The sequence below is a fragment of the Oryza glaberrima genome, chromosome 7 (assembly GCF_000147395.1).
Source record: "Oryza glaberrima chromosome 7, OglaRS2, whole genome shotgun sequence".
NCBI lineage: Eukaryota > Viridiplantae > Streptophyta > Magnoliopsida > Poales > Poaceae > Oryza > Oryza glaberrima.
Window position 1 is genome coordinate 11,066,845 of NC_068332.1, and position 6,399 is coordinate 11,073,243.

A 6,399-nucleotide genomic window follows, 5' to 3' on the forward strand; every position below is an offset into this window, starting at 1 on the left:
GAGTCAGCAAGGTACCCGTGCACCCCGTCCCCCTGCGCCCGTTGTGCAGCCTGGTCAAGGCCGCAGAGACGTTCAAGGTCAGCAGCGTCTGTGCTTCAACTGCTTCGAGCCTGGACACTTTGCGGATAAATGCCCAAAGCTGCGGCGCCAGCAAGGCCAAGCGCCTCCCCGCCCCAACAACGGTGGTAAGGACGTCGCTCGGGGTCGTGTGAACCACATGACCGCCGAAGATGTGCTGATGACTCCGGACGTCATCGTTGGTACGTTCCTCATTCATTCCATCCCTGCTACCATTTTGTTCGACTCTGGAGCTTCCCACTCGTTTATATCTGTGCCATTCGTGGGGAGAAATCAACTGGGGGTAGAAAGGCTTAGGAACCCTCTGCTCATCACCACCCCTGGAGGGGTTATGACAGCAAAGTATTATAGCCCTGCCGTTCCTATAGAAATCCAGGGAATTCCTTTTCCCTCGGATCTGATTCTTCTAGACACCAAGAACTTGGATGTGATCCTCGGGATGAATTGGTTGGCTCAATTCCAAGGAGTAGTGGATTGCGCAAGACGCACTGTCACTCTGTACCGAGGGCCGGAACAACCGGTTGTTTTCTTTGCACCCCCAACCTCTGTTGGCAGTTCAGAACTTCATCAGATAGGACTGTCAGAAATCCCCATCGCCAGTGAATTCGGTGACGTGTTTCCGGAAGAACTACCCGGTATGCCGCCCAAGCGGGAGATCGAGTTCCGGATAGATCTTGCTCCCGGAACAACTCCTCTGTACAAGCGACCCTACCATATGGCAGCAAATGAACTGGCCGAAGTCAAGAAACAGTTGGAGGAGTTGAAAGAAAAGGGGTATATACGGCCGAGCACTTCCCCCTGGGGTGCTCCCGTGATTTTTGTGGAAAAGAAGGACAGGACAAAGAGGATGTGTGTTGACTACAGAGCTCTCAATGATGTTACTATCAAAAACAAGTACCCTCTTCCCCGGATCGATGATCTGTTCGATCAGCTTAAAGGAGCCACCGTCTTTTCTAAAATCGATCTTCGTTCCGGATATCACCAATTGCGTATCCGTGAAGAAGATATCCCGAAGACCGCATTCACCACGCGTTATGGACTGTATGAATTCACGGTGATGTCATTCGGTCTGACTAATGCTCCTGCCTTCTTCATGAACTTAATGAACAAAGTGTTCATGGAATACTTGGATAAGTTTGTCGTGGTCTTCATCGACGACATCCTGGTGTACTCGCAATCAGAGGAAGACCATCAGCAGCATCTCCGTCTGGTGTTGGGAAAGCTGCGGGAACATCAATTGTATGCCAAGCTTAGCAAGTGTGAGTTCTGGTTGTCCGAACTCAAATTCTTAGGGCACGTGATTCTGCTAAAGGAGTTGCGGTGGACCTTGAAACAGTGACCGCCGTCACTGATTGGAAGCAACCCAAGACGGTCACCCAAGTCCGCAGCTTTTTGGGTTTGGCAGGATACTACCGAAGATTCATCGAGAACTTTTCCAAAATCGCTCGATCCATGACACAGTTGTTGAAGAAAGAAGAAAAATTTGTGTGGAGCCCGCAATGCGAGAAGGCGTTCCAAACTCTCAAGGAAAAGCTGGTTTCCTCGCCAGTTTTAATCTTACCAGATACTCGCAAGGACTTCATGGTGTACTGTGATGCTTCGCGCCAAGGATTGGGGTGCGTGCTCATGCAGGAAGGTCATGTGGTAGCCTATGCCTCACGCCAGTTACGGCCTCATGAAGGCAACTACCCTACCCATGATTTGGAGTTAGCCGCTGTGGTTCATGCTCTAAAGATCTGGCGGCACTATCTCATTGGGAATCGCTGTGAAATATATACTGATCATAAGAGTTTGAAATACATCTTCACTCAGTCGGATCTGAATCTTCGGCAGAGAAGATGGTTAGAGCTCATCAAGGATTATGATGTGGGAATCCACTATCACCCTGGTAAGGCCAACGTGGTCGCAGACGCGCTGAGTCGACAAAGCCATTGCAACACTCTTGGCGTCCGTGGCATTCCACCGGAACTTAATCAACAGATGGAAGCCCTGAACCTAAGCATCGTTAGCCATGGCTTCTTGGCTACGCTGGAAGCCAAGCCTACCTTGCTCGATCAAATCCGCGATGCTCAGAAGAATGATCCAGATATGCATGGGATCCTCAAGAATATGAAACAGGGTAAAGCCGCTGGTTTCACAGAAGATGAACACGGAACCCTATGGAACGGAAATCGGGTATGCGTTCCAGACGACAGGGAACTTAAACAGCTGATACTTCAGGAAGCTCACGAAAGTCCTTATTCCATCCACCCTGGCAGTACGAAGATGTACTTAGACTTGAAAGAGAAATACTGGTGGGTTAGTATGAAGCGGGAAATTGCAGAGTTCGTGGCTCTTTGTGATGTGTGCCAGCGTGTCAAAGCAGAGCACCAACGACCGGCCGGACTTCTCCAACCTCTCCAAGTACCAGAGTGGAAATGGGACGAAATTGGGATGGATTTCATCACCGGACTTCCAAAATCCCAAGGCGGATATGATTCTATATGGGTGGTCGTGGACCGACTAACCAAGGTAGCTCGGTTTATTCCTGTGAAGACCACCTATGGAGGGAACAAACTAGCCGAACTCTACTTCGCTAGGATCGTGAGTCTCCATGGCGTTCCTAAGAAAATTGTATCTGATAGGGGAAGCCAATTCACCTCTCACTTTTGGAAGAAGCTCCAAGAAGAGTTGGGTACCCGATTAAATTTCAGCACCGCGTATCACCCGCAGACAGATGGACAGACCGAGCGTCTGAATCAGATCCTGGAAGATATGCTCCGTGCCTGTGTTCTAGATTTTGGGAAGACCTAGGATAAGAGTCTCCCCTATGCCGAGTTCTCCTACAATAATAGCTACCAAGCCAGCATACAAATGGCACCCTATGAAGCGTTGTATGGACGTAAATGCCGGACACCGCTATTGTGGGACCAAGTTGGGGAAAGCCAAGTGTTCGGGACTGATATCCTGAGAGAAGCTGAAGCTAAAGTCAGAACCATTCGGGATAATCTCAAGGTGGCACAGTCTCGGCAGAAAAGTTATGCAGACAACCGACGCCGTAACCTGGAGTTCGCAGTGGGCGATTTTGTGTACCTTCGGGTCACGCCATTGCGGGGCGTACACAGGTTTCAGATGAAAGGGAAGCTCGCACCTCGGTTCGTGGGTCCTTTTCGCATCATTGCTCGACGCGGAGAAGTTGCTTACCAGTTGGAGTTACCCGCATCCTTGGGCAACGTGCATGATGTGTTCCATGTGTCGCAACTCAAGAAATGCCTTCGAGTGCCGTCCGAGCAGGCCGACTCAGAGCAGATTGAAGTTCGCGAAGACTTGACCTACGTGGAGAGACCGGTGAAAATCCTGGACGTCATGGAGCGCAGGACCAGGAACCGGGTAATCCGTTTTTGCAAGGTCCAATGGAGCAACCACGCCGAGGAAGAAGCTACCTGGGAGCGTGAAGACGAGCTGAAGGCAGCCCATCCAGATCTCTTCGCCAGTTCTTCCGAATCTCGGGGTCGAGATTCCGTTTAAGGGGGGTAGGTTTGTCGCGTCCCAAATCGACCCTAAAATACATCCCCTAAATTATGCCTAGAATAATTAAAATGCTTGTGAAAGCCTTCAAAAATTAAAATGTGCAAAGTTAAAAGTCAAATAGGGCTTGGAGGATTTTTGTACATTTCCTAAAAGCCTAAAATGTGTAAATAAATTTTAGTGGAATGTTCAGAGCACAAATAATAATTATTAAGAAATAAACAAAGTTAAAATGATTTTATAAAAAGAAAAACCCTAAAAATCATCCTCTCCCCTCTAATGGGCCGGCTCGGCCCAGCTCCCTCCCTCTCCCTCCTCCTCCCCGCGGCCCATTCGGCCTCCTCCCCACGCGCGCGCCGCTGACGGGCGGGCCCGCCCGCCACCCTCGCTGACGGGTGGGGCCCACCCGTCATCCCCTTCCTCCCGCCGCCCCCCACCGCCTCGCCCGCGCCTAGCGCCGCCGCCGCCGCGAATCCCGCCGCCTCCCGCCGTCCCCGCGCGCAATAAAGTGGGGGGAATTATTCCCCCCCATTCCCCCTATTTTTCCCTCCCTCTCTCCCTCGGATTTGTTTGGAAACCTCTCCCCTAACCTCGCCGGCGCCATTAATGGCGGCCGGGTCTCCCGCGCCCGTTTCCCCCTCCTCCAGGCGGCCCTCTCTCACTCCTAACCCTATATAAACCCTCCTCGAGCTCCCCACCACCGTTTCCGCCACTCACCGCCCTCTCTCCTCGCCGGAATCGAGCTCGCGCCGTCGCTCTCTCTCTCCGCCGTCGCCGCCGAGCTCCGGCCCGCCGCTGTCGTCACCCCGGACCACCTCCCACCTCGGCGCCGCCTCCTTCGGCTTCACCGCATCCTCGCCGACCTCGTCCACCCCTCCGTTTCGCTCGCCGACCGCCGGAGCGCCGTCGACCCCATCCACCCAAGCCGCGCCGCCGCCTTCCTCCGCTCCGGTCGCCGTTTCCGTCGTCGCCGTTGACCCGGGGTGAGCCATGGACCGCCGCTTCGTTTCCCCCTTTCCCTGCCCTCTCCCGGCCGCCGCTCCGCCGTGCCTATGGCCGCCGCCGGCGACCATAGGGGCGCGGGCGCGCCGCCTCCCGCCGGCCGCACCGACGTGGCCGCCTCCGGGCGCGCCTAGCGGCTGCCGCGTGGGGCCCGGCCGTCAGCCGCCCGCGCCCTCAGGTGCGGCTGACGCGTGGGGCCCACGGTGCCGGCCGGTGTGAGCCGGGTGCACCCGGTCCACCGTGTACCGTGAGGCTGCCGCGTGGGTCCCACTCCCGTGGACCCGGTCCGCGCGCCCTCTCTCCCGGCTGACGCAATAAATATATTTTTAAAATTAAAATTTAAATGAAGAAATTCGCAAATATTCATTTAAAGAGCATATAAACTTCAAATGGTCATAACTTGGCCATTTGAACTCGGAATTGGACCGTTCAAGTCTCTAATTTTTCCTTAAGAAGTCAAGAACCCATTTTTGTGCTTTGTTCCTGCTTGTTATATGGAGTTTATTAGAGTAAAAGCCCTTTTATTTTCCGTTGGTCGTGTAGACGCTGCAGCTTCGGAAGATCCGCTCTTCGTGGAGGTTGAAGCCGACGTTTGGGAAAGCGAGCAAGGCAAGTCACATCATCCTTGAACATATTGAATCCCAATTTATAAAGTTATTTTGATTTAAATTATTGCATTACCGCTTTATTTAAATTCCTGCGTTATCACTGTTTTATTTAGCCATGCCTATTTACCTTTGTTATGAACTTATTATTGTTATTGTTATTATTACCTTGTTCACCCTAGGATAAACAAAACCCCAACTAGTGGACATTTTATTCATGGTTCCACTAGTATGAATTTAGGTAGATGCTTCGCTGTTTAATAGGACAACATTAGGTGGTTTTATAACTCTAGACTTTGGGAATATTCATATCACTTGGACACCATGGAATGGTTGGATTATTGTGGAATTGGATTCACACCTCTCCCTCTATTCAAAACCCTCAAAATGGTTTTAGGCTGGGCTCGGGGTGCATGGTTTTGATGGTAGCACCTCGGCCATATAAGGACCGGTCTTCGGGCCTCTGTTGCAAAGCACTACCGTACTACCACATGTCTAATGGGTAAGGCTTAGTTTGTGGCTCAGTCTGGTTATAAACAAAAGTACACGGATGGAGATGGACGAAGTCGGGGGTCGATGGACATCTCTAGGGAGTCCTGCCTACCTGTCCCGGGGGTTCCGGCCGTAGGTGGGGTTGGGTCGGTACTCTTGTGTATGGCTAGGATGGGTTGGAAACTATGTCACGTCTTCCGTCCGTATACCGTGGTGGTATGTGGCACGTGGTTACACGTGAGGAAGATGTGTCTTGTGGGTAAAGATGTACACCTCTGATCAGAGTATAATCTATTCGAATAGCCGCGCCCTCGGTTATGGGCAAGCCGAGCAATGTACCCAAGTTAGTGTTTTAATCCTTAGAACCTGCTTAATAACTAAAATGTGGAATGGTTGGCCTGGGTTGGCTTGGGACGAGCTGGGACCCAGGGTCGGGTTGCCAGTTCGGTCTGAATCATCGTAGGCCTTGGGTTAAGGCAGGTTCGTGTGGGTTCACGGCCTTGTTTAATAATATTAAATAGTTCTAGGATCGTGTTTTAAATTTAGCTTTGAGCAACTAAGGGTCTCTTAAATGCTGTTTATTGCAAAACCTAACCTCTATACTATAACTCCATTGTACTCCCTTGCATTTATTCTGCACTCATGGGTGTGTCTTGTTGAGTACGGTGGTTGTACTCAGTCTTGCTCAATTTGTTCCCAAACCCAGAAGAGGAGC